General features: G+C 42.0%; 1 protein-coding gene across 20 annotated transcripts in view; it reads right to left on the bottom strand.

Annotated features, from left to right (window-relative positions):
* The window catches only part of KLHL32 (kelch like family member 32), a 228,515-nt gene extending 212,527 nt beyond the window's left edge, over nt 1-15,988 (bottom strand). For 11 of the 20 annotated variants that reach the window (XM_021073289.1, XM_021073225.1, XM_021073218.1 and 8 more), the window contains exon 1: nt 15,581-15,971. The gene's annotated coding sequence lies outside the window, so the exon portion shown is untranslated. The other 9 variants (XM_021073272.1, XM_021073224.1, XM_021073253.1 and 6 more) reach the window with 3 other exon arrangements.

Genomic DNA, 16,542 nt, shown 5'->3' with positions numbered 1-16,542 from the left:
CATCTGGTGAGTGCCCATCACTTCCACTAGAGTGTCTGCTCCAAGACAAAGCTCTGATCTGTTTCCCTTACCATTGAATCATCAGCACTTGGCACAGTGCCTGACATCTAACAGATGCCCCAGAACTAGGTGCCGAATGAGCATTCTTGACACAATAGGATAATGTTAATGAGAAAACTGGTGATGCTTTGAGAAGCAAACACACCAATGGCGGCATATTTAATAAGCAACAACAACCCAGGCTTTTATAGCTTTCATCCTGAAATGAGAGATAAAGGGTTACACAGGCACACCAGGTGTGGCCGGTGAAGCACAGCTATCCTTCTGCATTAGACACTGAGTATTAGAAAACGAAAGCTTTCTACAAACAAAATAAGATTGCCTACATTCTCATTATCCCCACACCTAGGGAGAGGTGATGACGGGGAGAAAGACCTGCTCGTCTTGATGACAGGGGAGCAACCTCAACTCCCAGTCCCTCCTGCCTCTGCTTAAGAATAATCATAGACACCCAGCAGACATTCAATATGTACTGGGTGCCTACTTCCTGCTGAACAAGGAAATTTACATTCCCTTTTTCCTCACGGATCCATTGGATCCATGATTACACTGCCAAGTAGGTATAACGGTCTCTGGAACACAAATGAGGATATTCAGGTTCAAAGAGATAAATAACTTTCTCAAAACCAAACAACTAATAAACAGAAGAATCAGGATTCAACCTTAAAGCTGTCTGTCTCTAAAGCCATCCCACAGATGCATCCCACTGCTGCTGTTCCACAAAGAAAGGCAGCTACAAGAAGCCAAAGCCCCACTGGCTGTGGAGGAGCTAAGGGGCTGGGGGACAGTGTCGTTCAAAGGCAGCTTTAATATCACCGATCTTCAAAAAGGGCCAGAGCAGCCAAAAGCAGTAACAACGGCACAGAAGAAGATGGACGTGACATCTATAGCACGTGGGGGGCACCCGAGAAGGCTGGATCCCAGAAGAAAAGGTCTCCACTGTGGGACCCAGCCCTGCCCAGTACCCTGTGGCAGGGAACAACAGTGAATACAGAACCCAGAACCATGACACAGAGCTGAAGTCTGCTCCTCATGCTGGAGGGCCTTAGCCAGACATGGGTTTTGTTTCCACTATAGAATTAATCTTGTAACTTTCTTTCACTACACCGGTGGCTAGAGAAGCTCTTGATTTAAAAACAAAAACAAAAAATCCTGGATATAAAGCAAATTTGGAAGTGTCACTGTTTTGAGAATACTCAACATAGAGAAATATAATAGAGATAAATTAATGGATTCCTTTAAATAGCCAACTCCCAGGAGCTTTAAACGTTTTTTTAATTAAATCACACATTACTTGACAAAGAGGCTTAGGAATCAGACATACATCACACTAGAGGTTGGAAAGAAATCAGTACCTCCGGAAAGCCTGCTTATTTCCAGAGCCGGAGAAAGGGAGACAGTTCACATGGGGAAGAATTAGAAGGCAGATGGGGAAATGTCTTTTGAGACTAATTTGGCCATGGGTCGAAAAGGGGCATAGGAGGTTTTTAGAAAGAATGGATGGGATCAGCAGGAATTGACAGAACACTGTAAATCAACTCTAATAAAAAAAATTAAAAGGAAAAAAAAGAAGAATGGGATAATGAAAGCCAAGTTTCTAAGGATATTCGTGTGACAGCAATCCACAGGAAGGGATGGAAGAAAAAACGCACTACTTTACTGGGAGACCTGAATCAGCCAGTAGAACTAAGGGAAGAGGAGGGCATGAGAGAGGCCAGGAAGGAGAAATGCAGAGGCCCTATAACACCCCAGTAGCTGCGGGTAAGGTCAGAGACACACTAATAGGCTAATATTTAATTTTACAGAAATACACAGCTCCTTTAACCCACACGTACTGAGCACTGGTGGCACAAAGTCAGAGAAGACCAAGATTCAAATGTCTAGAAAAAGGTGCATTTACTGACATAAAAGATCAGAAGTCACTTAGGATGGAGTTGGGGTGGGAATAACTACAAGTGGGCACAAGGGAACATTGGAGGTTGGTAGCAATGTTCTAAAAGTGGATCAAGGTGATGGCTGTACAACTTATATACATTTATAAAATTATTGAACTGTACACTTACGCTGGGGTGAATTTTATGGTCTATAGACTATATCCCTCAGTAAAGCTGTTCTTAAAAAGTAATGAGGGAGTTCCCGCTGTGGCGCAGCATAAATAAATCCAATTAGGCAGAATTATACCATTTGCAGATGAGGAAACTGAAACACAGAACATGGAAAGTTGCCCAGGCTTATTAAGAGACAGTATCAGGGACTTCCCATCATGGTGCAGCAGAAACGAATCTGACTAGGAACCATGAGGTTGTGGGTTCGATCCCTGGCCTCGTTCAGTGGGTTAAGGATCTGGCGTTGCTGTGAGTTGTGGTGTAGGTTGCAGACACAGCTCGGATCTGGCATTGCTCTGGCTGTGGCACAGGCCGGCAGCTGTAGCTCCAAATGGACCCCTAGCCTGGGAACCTCCATATGCCATGGGTGCGGCCCTAAAAATAAAAATTAAAAAAAAAAAAAAAAGTAATGAGAGCTATGGAAAAGGAAGGATAGTACAGGATAAGGAGAATTGTGGGTGAAGGGGGTAGGAGAGGTGGGGAGTCTGTGTTTTAAATAGTTGATGACAGTGGGTCTCAGTGAGAAGGTGACATCTGAGCAAAGACCTGAAGGAGGTGAGAGAGGGAGCCCAGGGACAGCCAGGAGGAGCAGCTATCCAGGCAGAAAAAACCAGGAATATGCACGGGTTCGAAAGCAGAAAAGGAGGCCAGGGAGGTGGAGGCAAGAGTGTACAGGAAAGAGTAGAAGAGGGTGGGTAGATGGGAGGGAGGGTAGATGGTTCAGATTGTGTTGGTTCATGGGATGGAATCTATTGCAGTTTTGAGCCAAAGAGTAAGGTGATCTCATTCAGAGTTTCCAAGGATCACCTTGGCTGCGGTATTGGGAAGAATCCACAGGAGGCCAAGGAATCTGCTGCAGTCATTTAAGCATCAGGTGATGCTGACTGGGGAGGCGGTGGGAGCAGGAGGTGGTGAGAAACGCTCAGATTCCCAGTGTACTTTGAAGGTAAAAGCCAAAAGAACTTCCTGACTGCTTGGATGTGAGCTGTGAGATAAAGAAGCACAGATAACTCCACAGTTCTGTGCTTGAGAAACTACAGATGGGGAAGCCCTGGATGAGGCAGGTTTGGAGGAAAAAACTTTAAAAGCATCTATGGGGAACTTCGCTACTACATTCTCTTATTTATGCCAAAGTCCCGTCCCATGATATTGGTAACTTTCTTTTAAAGGTGAATTTCACCATAGGGTAGGTTCCTGTCGACACACTGATTAGGTGGGGTATTTTAGAGAAATGAATCAGCCACGTATAATGTAGAAATGTTTACTGAAAATCCTGATTCTTGGCCTTTTTATCTTAGGAATGCTGAATAGCTTACTTTTTAATAACTTCTTAATTCTACTTCTAATGACATGAGACTTAACCTGGCCTGGAAACGTCCTGCTGTTGGTCCAAGTGAATCGACAAAAAAGAGCAGTGACAGGAATGGCAGCCATGCATCCCATGCATCCCTCAGAGTTGCTGAGCTGGGAAAAGGCCCAATCAGTAAATGCTGGGATACAATCATGAAATCCACCTTCTGTAAAAAAATTTCACTGTTAGAGCAGCATGCAGAAAGTATCACAACGAAGTGCCAAAATTCAAGGTCAGTCTCTCTTGTGAGTTATTTATTGCTCCTTAGAAAAAAGCCATTGTAAAGAGAGGAAGATAGAAAAGGTTAAACCCTATCTGCAGATTTAAATAACACCTACTCTCATTTCACAATGTAAAATACAGGGTTTTTTTTTCCTTTCTTATTTTTCTAAATTTTTATGTGTTTGGCTCTATTTATTCTGCACATTTAGCCTCCAGACTTCTCCACGTGATCATTATCATTAATACATGAGTTAGAAATACACATTAGACTCAGCAGCTGTGCCCAAGGCCATTACTTCTTCTAATTTGGCACAGATGGCTAAAAAGATGATTTTGGCAGAACAGCCAAGTGCTTACCCCCTAATGAAGCTGCAGCCTCAAAACCAACTGATGGTAAATGCAGTTCTACAGTTACCTTCATCCATCCTCTCTCTGTCTCCCTCTGTCTCTGTCTCTCTCTCCTGTCCTTAACACAAAAGAGAGAAGAAAAAGTAAACCCTAACTCTAATTTGGCAAAGTTCTAAACACAGCATTTCATCTGATTTTCTAGGGAGGAAAAGGTAACAATAAAACAATTCCAGTTCTGAAATGGCCATTCTTTAGGTCAAAAGACTTTTTCTTCAGCTCAACAATTTTCCCGCAGTAGGGCTCAAGCTGGTCTGTACCTAAGTCAACATCAGAGAAACCATCATAATAGTCAATAATGATTAAAGGACACAAACAAATATACTATGATATCTGCCCTCCTTTCATACACTCACACACCTCAACATAACTACTCTTAATATTATAAGTAGGTAATATCCTCACCATGACCACCACTCTGATCATTTTCATAGACGTATAAAATTCATCCGTAAAGTCACAAGTTGTCTAATGGCAAGGTTTCTTTTTCTCCTTATCTCCATGTGACTAACAGCTGCATATCTCCTCAAAATGCCTGATATTCAAATGTTCTGATGCTGTTCGATCATGATAGTTAAGAAGGTCATGAAAGTCCCCTCAGGCATAAAAAGATGCATGAGTGCGCACACACAGTCACACTGTTCCAGCCAGTCTCTAAAGACAGAATATTAAATTTAAAAGCCTATTAAAAACTTGCAAAGCACCCTCTGAACTCTCCCTAAAATAAAGAGTAAATGACAATTCAAATTTATGGTTTCTCTGCTCCCAAAATCCTGCTGTAAAAATCTACACTATTCTGCCACAGTTCACCACAGATGGGTTAATCAATGACTCATAGGATTTCATCCACCATGAAATACTGTATTCTCCAGCTGGCTTATATAAAGCCATGCAATCACCATTAATGCTCTAAATCTTAAAAGATATAAAATAAAAAGCATCTGATTTTGTGCGGAAATGTCTTATTTTTTAATCAAACTACTTCAATATTGAGTAAAACTGCAATGAGGATATTTATAAACATGCTCCTGTAGTAATTCACCTGATTAGTTGTACACAAATCTGAGTGGAAAATCCTAACCTCTGTTCCAGCAGTGAAGATGTTTTTAGTTTTCGTTTGCTTGGGCCACGCCCACAGCATGTGGAAGTTCCTAGGCCAGGGACTGAACTCGAGCCACTGCAGTGACCCAAGCTGCTGCAGTGACAAGACCAGATCCTTAACCCACTGAGCCACTAGAGAACTCCATCAGCAATGAAGATGTTAATCACACATCACAACTCTTATCCAGATGAAGCACTTGGTTAGTAAAAAAGTGCCTGCAATGTTTAAACATCGCTTAGTTTCCAGAGAGCTGTGTGACCTTGGAACTGATTTACCTTGTTATTCTTTTGTTAAGTGTAAATGATGACAAAACTGAGGCCATGGTCCAGGTGGCATGTCCCTGGGAGGTAAGATATAAGAGGCAGAGGGTGAGCAGGTCACTGTGTTCTTGACCTGCAGCTCCTAGATCAGACCTACCATCAGAATCACTCAGAGAAGGTGTTTTAATACACAGGAGTTCAGCGCCCATACAGATTCCAACACAATAAACACAGAGACCCCAGGAATTTCTTTTGTTTTTGTTTTTTGCTGCACCCACAGCACGCAGAAGTTCCCAGGCCAGGGATCCAACCTGAGCCACAGCAGTGACAAAGCCAAATCCTTAAATGCTAGGCCACCAGGGAACACCCAGGAATATATATTTTGAAAACAACTAGGTCCTGAGGATCAGCCTGGCTGCAACCTCTGAGCTGGACTTACTTATAGAACAGTGATTAGACATGAACTTCTAAAACAAGTTTTCCAGAATGGCCAAAAGTAATAAAAGAGCTCTTTTAACATACACAGAGCTTTTAAAAATTATGTCTAATTTTATTCTCATGATTCTTACCATGATCCCAGTTTCTAAAAAAGAAGACTCGGCACAGAGTTCTGAAGTCAAGTCCCCCAGCAGAGCTGAACCCTTAAGGACCCCGAGGGCCCTTGCCCTCCTGATCCGTCTCATTGTGCCTGCCTCCAGCCTCACCTTACTCCACAGAAATTCAGAGCAGTGAGGGATTTTCAGTTCTGCTCTGGGACCCAAGCAACCACAGGTGGGAGCAGCCTTAAGAAAAAGCCTTATCAACTCTGGTCCTACCCTTAGGAAGCCTGGAAGTTGGCTCTGGAGGGAAATGTGGCTTACTCCTGTGACAGGATCCTCTTTCCAGGCTGAAATAATGATACTGAGCTACTGGTGGGTACTGTACTGTCACAGAGAAAGACCCTCTCCTGAAATTCTCAATCTGCTCCCAACCCTGAGGTCCACCATGAGGTTCTAGATAAGAGAGAATAAAAAGTTAAGTCAAGTGATACCTGGCCTTCTTAAATATCTTGGGTCTGAGTTCCCATTGTGGCTCGGTGGGTTACGAACTCAACTAGTATCCATGAGTATGTGGGTTTGATCCCTGACTTCATTCAGTGGGTTAAGGATCTGGCAGAGCTGTGGTGTAGGTGGAAGTCACAGCTCAGATCTAGCCTTGCTATGGCTGTGGTGTAGAAAGAAAAAAGTTTAAAAATTAAATATCTTGGGCCACATGAGCAAAGAATGAAGAAAACAAAATTCTGAAGCAATCAGAAGATACAGTTTTCCAAAAACAGGTCAATACCGAGGGAGCAGAAGAATGCTAAGAATACAGTGCCCCTAAAGAAAAATAATCAAGGCACATATTTAAGGGGTCTGGGAATTTCATGCCCCTTTAGGTCCAAGGGTAAAGTATGTCCTTATTTATAAAGGTGATGCCTGGGGCTGATGCTACTACATAGTGAAACCATGGAACTGACTCCTCCTATCCCAGTTCTATGCTTACCAAACCCTTCGCCACAAAGAAAAAAGGTGCTGGCCACTGAGTTCTAACCACATCTGCAAATCCCTTGTCAGTTACATACATCAAATATATCAATATTCCATTTTAACAATTAATAATATGTAGTGACAATAAATTAACTACTGACTTCTGGAGAGCAATACTGATAGAACAACATGAAACACAGAAATCAAAAGTTGACAACTTTGTGAAAGATGACAAGGCCAGAAAAGCAAATTTAACCATAAAACCCTACAGATGACACTAAGATTCACAAATTAAAGTTCCAGTAAAAAGTCAAGTTAAAGGCTGTAGAGAAGGGCCTCAAGGCTGTGCATGAGTTTCTCAAATGACATTTGATCAATTAGGCAGCCCTATCTGTAGATAATATTAAATACCTTCAAGAAATGATAAACAGTTTTGACCCAAAGCTAAAAAAGATAAGCTGTCCCCAAATTAAATCAGATTGTAGGTAATTAATGTTCCCATAGAAGAAAAAAACCCAAAACCTTCATTCCATATTTCTTTAGGCTTTGAATTCTCAAAAAACCAATCAGCCATATCAGCTCAAGGACATCAGTCAAGAAAGACTAGTGAATCTTTGCAGCTGAAGGGTTATTGTATTATATCTATCTACACTAGGACCTATCAGAAAAGCTTTAAAAAAAAAGTCTCCCTTTAGGGAATATCAAACAATAGATCAGGAAGCAAGTCAAAGAGAGACTATCAAAATAAATCTATTCAGATATCTACCTCAAATATGAAGCTAAGTCTCCAAAATAATAACCGTAGCTGTCACTTGGGAAGTGGTGAAGAATATGCTCATACTTAAAGGCTTTTTTCCCTGAGTAATATGATTTTGTAACTTTGCTGGTCTGTAAACTGAATTCAAATGTAAGATCTGGCGCTAATGTCATCCTGGCTACCATATTTTTCATCCTGAAATTCACACCTCACTGTAGTTATTATCTACTACATATTGAATCTTTTAAAAAAATTTACAACATTCTCTTCTGGATTCATAGAGAGTAAAAAAATGGGTAAAGAATATTCTGACAAACAATCACAAATTTACCATCGGCAATTCCCTAAGCCTTTCTTATTTTAGGTATATAAACCAATGTTACTTACCAACTACTAAACATATATCTGAATTATTAAATTGCAAAACATTCAAAGAAACACTAAAAAATACATACCTACATGCAAACATGTATGCATACATACATACATACCAGAGCACATTTTAGCACAAGAAAGAGTCTTTTCTGGAATGAAGTGCTCTGTAATTCCCTGTATGATAAAAACAGAACTTAGCTTGGTAAGTTTCTAAAATTTACTTCTCGGGCTACCTTCCTAGAAAAAATGTTTTTTGTTATCACTGCTACAAAAGTCACCAGTGTGGTAGGCTGCCAGTAGTTCCCACTGCTGTCTGGGTTACCCCAAGCCCATGGGGGTGACCTTGAAAAAAAGTCAGGACACACTAACCTCATCTGCACTCCTAGGTCGGCAAAGAAGCAAAAGATATCACAAAAGCAGAAAAATTACTCTGCCATTTGTGAGGATGAGTTGCTTAGCAGGGGTGGGGGAGGGGACAGTTGGTGGTACGGAGAAGAAAGAAAAAAAATAGATTTAACTAGAAAGTATTCTCTTTGGGAAGACTTTAATCCTATCTGACTTGAAAGTGAATTTGAGGAGTTTTTTCTCTGAGCCTGGGGAGCTCTTGACCTTTTCATAAAATTTACATAACTCAGCATGAAGGGAAACTCAGTTGAATAGAAACATGTTGGCAACTAGAACTTGACCTCACAGAAAGGCTAGGAGGTCTGTACCCACCAGGTACTAGGTGATGCTTTTATCAATCCCCAGGGGACACAAGGGGCTGCTTTGTGTTTTTTTACAGATGGGACCTCCTGAAGAGACCCTATAATAGAGCCCCGTCGAGTTCCCTGACAGGAGAAAACTGACCCGCCCTCCTTTGCTCTGTGGTTAGGCTGGGGCTCCAGGAGTGGCAGAAAAGCAGGGGAAAGCTTGCCAGAGCCTTCCACAGACATTAACCCCAACATACACACATCCCTCTTCCCCAGGAGAGCCCAAACAAGCAGTCCACTGCTCACTCCAAGCTCCATTACACAAAGAGGTTAGCTCCTCTCTAAGGCACGGACCAGATTCATTTTATATAGTACATAAGACATAAGTGAATTCTACCCTCATTTTTTTTCTTTTTTTCATTTTTCCTTTTTAGTGGAAGTTCCCAGGCTAGGGATCAAATTAGAGCTGCAGCTGTCAGCCTACACCACAGCAACAACAAGCCAGATCTGACCCTCGTCTGCCACCTATGCTGCAGCTCAGAGCAATGCCAGATCCTTTAACCCACTGAACCAGGCCAGAGATTGAACCGGAATCCTCATGGATACTGGTCAGGTTTGTTACCACTGAGCCACAAGAGGAACTCCTACCATCACTTTTTGTTTGTTTGTTTGTTTTGTTTGTTTGTTTGTTTTTGCATGTGAGTGACTAATTTTTCATCTTTTTGGGGACTGGGGGCACTGTGCCTTCAGCATGTGAAAGTTCCTGGGCCTGGGATCAAACCCGCACCACAGCAGTGACCCAAGCCACAGCAGTGACAATGCCAGATCCTTAACCTGCTGTGCCACAAGAGAACTCTACACTCATTTTAAGGAAGGCAAAGATAGGAGGGGAAAGAGAAGCTAAGGGAAGGAATTAGTAGGTATTCAGATTGTATTATACATGCAGCAGTGTGTTAGATGTTTTCTATGCCTATCTTATTGAGCCTCAGAATAGTCCCATCACCAAGGTAATAGAATTCCTATTTACAGATGAGGAAAACAAGACCAAGAGGGGATATGTAGCTGGACTCTGGATCACAGAGCCAAGAAGGCTCCACAGTTCTCATTCTTTTGACTGTGCCATGCTACTTTGCACATACAATGTGTAAGAACTGGAAGAACAAAAACTCATAAATCATAGGGCTTCTAATTAATGATTTTAAATAAGGTACAGAACTTGTGTCATAAAAAACTGCAAAATGCCTCCTCCACTGCTCTAGGCATCTGTCCCATTAGCACTGACTATGTTCCCACTAAAGCAATCAGCCGGGATGGGATTGCTTATTCGAACAATATACTGTATGCCAAACAGACAGTTCGGTGGGGGGGTAGAGGGATTGTAGGAAAGTCCTGCTTCTAAGTAATTGGGACGAGCTCATCTGGCACGGAAAGTAGAATATATTATATCTCAAATAAACATGTAGGAGAAAGTCAAGAGTCTATGAAAACTGCCAAAGATTTTCATTTAAAAATCATCTTATCAGTCAGTAATTCCAACCTCACAAAACTCTTTTAGACAAATTTACAGCTTTTTGTGCTTTTGCCATATGCAGAACTAATTTGACTTCAAGTCAGGTTTGCAAAACTGTTATTTTTTTATACATGGTTCTTTTTAAAATCTCACAGAAATTTATAGTGCCATATGTCTAAATCAAGTTATATTAAATGCTTTAATGCATTATAATGTGCATATTGAAACAAGGCAAGAGCAAAAGAAATATGAAGAAAGTTTAGTGCTTCTTGCATCTCTTAGGTAAAGATCTCGGCAAGAAGGGTATGAGTAGGAAGGACCCTATCAGAATTACAGAACCAAGATAAACAAAATGAATTTCATCTATTAATTCCTAGTAACAGGGAAAGTAAGATATTCTAGAATAAATGTTTAAGTTCTTTTCTCCAAACTAGAAGAAATTCTGAAATAATGTGAATCAAATATAGAAGAAGGGAGGCAGGAGTAAGGCATTGCCTGACAGAGACAAACCCACTCTCACAAGGAGTTCTCTTGTGGCGCAGCAGATTAAGGATCCAGCAATAGCCCAGGTCACTGCTGTGGCACAGGTTTGATCCCTGGCGCAGGAATTTCCACATGCCGTGGGCATGGCCCAAAATCAATCAATAAATAAAAACCACTTTCTTCAAAAGCCCAGTTTAATAAGAAAGATGGGCTCCCAACATCATTTGTTCATAATATTTTCCATTACCTGCCAAAGAGCAAATCATTACACTGGCTGATATTATACTTAATGGGAATGAAAATCCAACTGCAAAGAGAACTCCTGTCATGCCATGTCCTCAGCACTAGACCTTAACTGACTATGTCTTCTATGTTATTTCATCTTGTTACCTTGTGCCCATGGTTTCAACTGGTAGTTCTCCTATCCAGTCACTGCAGATCTAGTATTTGAATCCAAGTCTAATTTCCACTTAATTGTCACATATCTTTTTCCACTCAGGTAACAAATAAAAGTTGACCCAATCAGGATCAAGAGCAAAGTACGTTGATCCATCACCAAGGGCTTCCTACTGAGTATGAGTGTAGTTTTCCAAACAGCAACACACAGCATACTTCTCTCCTCTCCGGTCCCACAGCTATGAGATGAGACTTCATCAAAGGTGTGTCTAACATTAAAATCTCTCTCTGCAAGAGCCTCCCTAACCTCCAAGTCTATGGCCCCACCAAAAGAAAAAGTTTACAGTGATACATTCTTGTTCTCATCAAATGTTCACAATTTCTCATTTTTGAAAATATAGACATTTGTCCACTCTGACTGCATTCATGTAAAATATCGCTATACACTTTCCTTCCATAGAAAAGTGATAATATGAGTAGAAATTGTCTACGGGGTGTTGGATATTAAGAATACACACACACCCTAGTAGTTAATGGATACTTACTGTGTACCAAACTCTGTACAGAGAACATAATAGTTAGTTCATCCTTTCCCTTATGGTCTGTCTTTTAGAAGAATCAGCACTACACTCTGGATTCTTTTCTGGGTCTACAATTCCTCTCTTAGTCTCCTTCACCAATTTGTCTTCCTCTACCCCCTCCCTACATCCCCAGTTCCTTCTTCTTGATGCAGTCCTATTGGAGACCAAATTTCTTCCCACCGCTTGTGTCACCCTTCCAGTTACAACAATGAGTTCATCAGTATCAGAGATCATGCACATTATCCTCTCAACTCACAATTCCAACTGACTGGTAGAACCTTCCATCTTTCAACAGCTAAAGGGATCTTCATTTACTATAACCAACTCAGCGATCAGGGTCCAGCACTAACCCTCCTCCCACACTGGACCTATCTGACCTCCACAATCATATTTTTAAGTATTTTTAAATATTCTAAAATTTCTTTCATGGATCTGTGCTTCTGTGGGATTTTGTATCTCTGTTGCAGCATTTAACACATGGCTGCCTCAAAGTCACAATTATGTACAGGTCTATAACCTCCATTAGGTAATTGGCAGGGAAGAGTGGGTATGAAATAAGGAGAGCTGCTGAGGTTTCAAGTTTTCTTTCATTGGACAAGCTTAATTTCACATAACCTTGGATTCTTCATCTGTCAAATGGAAATAACTTCCTCACTTTAGAGGGATATTGTGAAGACATTATGGAAAGCAGTTCGCATATAAAAAGGGCTGGAAAAACAGAAATTGCAGGAGCAATATATTTGTTTGCTTTGAATCCTTGAGGGCAGAGATGTTAGCCCCACAGCACCCAGGTAGGATTTTGTTATTTTAGTACTGTCTAACATCCACCTGGCTCTTTCCTAGAGGTGTAACACAATTTCCAAGAATTGAAACCTGAAATGCATGTATTTATTACTAAAGCCTCTTAGAGGGTGATTTTAGAATAAGAAAGCTATTAGAAGCCACCATCAAAACGTCGTCTTTTTTTTTTTTAATGAGACCTATTTGGATCCACAAAAGAAATGATGTAAATAAAATAATACTCCTTCCTGACCAGGTCTGCTTCAGTGAAGTCTACTGCCAACTCTGCAGTTTTAGGAGACATAGCAGAAAGTGGCAGCCTCTCAAAAGGTATTTGCTTCATTAGAAGATTATTTAAAGCATAAAGAGCATTTTCTCTGCCAGTGTCCTGAAATCGAATGTCCATTTGAGTTACCATTAACATGTCTGTCCCTTTATAATCTTGCAATATTCTATGGTAGGTTTTAACTAACTTCCTAAAGCCTTAATAAGAGCTTTCATTGAAAGCCCCAGGATGATCCTTTTTATAACCAACGTTTTATTCTACTTCTTCCCACGATGACAGGTACTTGGACTAACTTTTTCTATACTTTTTAGTCCAATGTCCAGAAAAAAAAAAATTAAGCTAAGAGCATGAAAACTTTTAAACTATAAATCTCTCCTTTCATTAGATTCAAAAATTCCTCTTTTGAAGCACTTCACACTCTTTCATTTTCTCTGAAGTATAAGAAAGAGACAAAGGAACCCTCAGAAACAAAACTGGACCTGGTTATTGAAGAAAGGATGTAGTGCACTTTTCGGAGATTTTAATATCAAAATCAGAAAACTTCCACTCTCATAATGATGAATGTATTTGTTTACATCAGTATTCTATTAAAGAAAAATAGTTTAGAATTGAATGAGACTACAGGGGTTATGCACTGCAAACAGGTAGGCCACAGGCCACTTCTGGCCCAGATATATTTTTAATGTTGTCCTTACAGTTTTTTTAAATTAAGCACATTCCTAATTTAAAAATCTGGAAGTTTCTTTGGGGGAAAAAAACAAAAAGCTTTTAAAGCCAGGGTGGCAATAACTACCAATAGGCAAGTAGGAGCTGCCCCCTTTACAATGATTTGCAAGTTCTAGAGGCCACAGTCTACTACCCCTCTCTCCCACGTTTCTCCCTCTGGGCCTGTTCCAGTCCTTCACCTTACCTGTCAGACTCCTGCACACATTGAAAATACAAACACAAGATTTTTTGTTTTTGTTTTTTTGGCCGCACCCTCACCATGTGGAAATTCCCAAGTCGGGGATCAAACCTGCAATACTGCAGCGACCACTACAGTGACAACGCTGTATCCTTAAACCCCTGCACCACAAAAGAACTCCAGAGGATTTTCTTTAAAGGCAATGAGCCTGGATCCAACACGGGCTTTCCCATTCACTAGCTCTGTGACCTTCAGCAAGCTCTGAGTGTAGGTCCCTCAGGCTCTAAATGGAAGAAAACTCCTTGACCTAAGAAGGTTGTTATGGGATTAATAAAGAAGTGTACAGAAAGTACTTTGTAAACTGGGATGTAAAATGTTCATTCCCAGGCCCCTTACTGGCTGTATAAATCCCCTCTACCCACCTCAGTTATCATTGCCTCCCTTCTTCCTCATGTTATTCCACTCTGTATGACACAGCTTAAAATCTAAATTAAAAAAAAAAATTATATATTTCCTGGCCTCACATAATAAGAGGTAGCAAAGATGAACAAAGATCAAAAGAAAACAAAATGTATTGTTCAATGCCAGTATCTTTACTAGATCATTTCTATTTGTAATGAAAGTATGAAATTGGTGCAAAATGTTAATTACTGGGCTGCTGCTCTCTCCAAGAGCTATGTTATAAGTTCACCCATTTAGGCACCTGAGGACTTGAGGCCCCAGTGATTAGGGGTTCCTGTGAGACAGGAGAACCAACCTCCTCACTGGGCCTCTCCCAGTGCTCCAATAAAGGATTCAATCTATCAGAAAAGCCCAGCAGGATCTATAAAGCTTTCTTGGCTTCCTTCCTCTCCACATGCTAATATAAGCTCTTAAAGCTTAGAATCTGGTGTGTTAAGCTATGGCAAACATTTTATATCTACATCTATAGATATATGTCAAACATCGTAAGACACTGAAAGAAAACAGAATCTTCTCAGAAATGGACAGAGGGGCAGAAAACTTAAATAGTGGTGCAGTGGCTATAGAAATGTTAGCAAAGATGTATGTTATGAATACTCTCTCCTTTCATTAAGAATTCACATAAGTATTCCTGTTATGGTCATTATACAACAGAATATCATCCTTTTGTGGGGAACCACAATTAATTCATCTTCTGCTTTTAATGTTAAGACAGTCATGCCTGAGTGAACTGCAAAATAACTGGAAAGAGAAGGGAAGAGAGTTTAACTGGAGTCAGCTTTCTTTATAAGATCACCGAAATGGGAGTAATTTATGATTCAAGACACAATCCGTTGAAAAATTCATCTGACGAATCCTTTTTAAAGCACTCCATACAGTGCAATTACCGTTTTCCTTGAAGTTGAATGAAACCGTTGCCTGAATACAGATTAACAAATGTCAAATCACATGGTCCTCAATGTATATTTCCGTTTTAAAAATCAAAATAAATAACAGAATCATTTAAGAAACCAATTCTTTCAATAGACGCCCCAAGGCTGATGTTTAAGCAAGTCTCCTTGGCAACCAAGGTGGAAAGTACATCTTGGGCTACGAGAAAGGGGAGAAAGGGGGAACAACTCCAGGATTGAGTAGAATAAGTAACCGGGAGTAATCATTGCTCCCGCTAGACGATACCAGCTAGAGGCAGCAAGGGCTGCATGCCCCTGAATTTCAACTCCGGTTTCTACCCCATTGGCTCACCAGCAGCCTCCCTCCGGTCTACAGGCACCAACCCCGAACAGGTTACGAGAAGAGATACTGGCTTACCCGATGGAGTGAGCAGTCTGCTGGGTTACGTACCCGAGGTGGCAGCGCAGGCACCGGGCTCTCCCAGATGTCAATGGCCCTGCTTCGCCCCACGCGGCTGAGGTTAAGAAAAACCGCAGTAGCTTCGCTCTGCCGGTTTGGGGATGCAGTTGTGAAGAACCAACGCGCTAGCTTGCGCGCGCGCGCGCGCGTGTGTGTGTGTGTGTGTGTTCGTGAGCGTGTATGATGTGTGTGCGAGCGTGTGTGTGTGTGTGCGCGCGCGCGCGCTCCTGGAGTCTCCTGCGGGGAAACAGTGTTTCCTAGTAAATAAAGGCAGCAGTCAGCCCTGCGGGTGGCGCGTCCAGCTGGCTCCGCGCTAGGCGACAGCGTCAGCCTGGAGACGCACCTCCGCGATCCCGCGCGGGCTCAGACCGCGAAGCGACTCCGCCCCCTCCCGCCTCTGGCGAGCCAGCGCGCACGCACGCCCCGCACCCATCGCCGCCGCCGCGGAGGCGCGCACGCCTCCCACCCCCTTCCTGCTCTGGAGGGCGAGCTGGCGCGCACCCTCTCTCCCCGGAAGTCCCCTTCTCTGGGCCGCCGTCTTTCTGCTCTCTGGCACCTGCAGTGCCGGCCGCTGGGTCACTGGGAATGCCTGCGGGCTCAGCTGCGGTCCCTCCTGCGACTAACAAGACCCGGGGACCCAGCTTGCCTGCTCCCCCGACTCCCTCCCAGGGCGGAAGAGCGACATGTAGGAAGAGACGCCCAGTCCCCAAATTGGTGTGGCCGTGGGCTCTGGCCCTCTGCTTCCTTCCCCAGACCCAACAAACTTGTGAAGTTCAAATCGTCCCTATTACTAGTGGTCCCTTTTTCAGGACCTATATAGTGGCCCTCCTTCGGATAATAAACTTCATGGTGCTGTTGAAAACAGCTATCCAGTAATCTTAGATGAAAGGGGATCCCCAGGGATGGACAGAAGCCCTGAACCTGAGAAATAAGAATATTTGGTTGCAGCTAAT

The sequence above is a fragment of the Sus scrofa genome, chromosome 1 (assembly GCF_000003025.6).
Source record: "Sus scrofa isolate TJ Tabasco breed Duroc chromosome 1, Sscrofa11.1, whole genome shotgun sequence".
Classification (NCBI taxonomy): Eukaryota; Metazoa; Chordata; class Mammalia; order Artiodactyla; family Suidae; genus Sus; species Sus scrofa.
The sequence above is the reverse complement of the archived record's forward strand: the minus strand, read 5'-3'. Positions and strand labels throughout refer to the sequence as shown.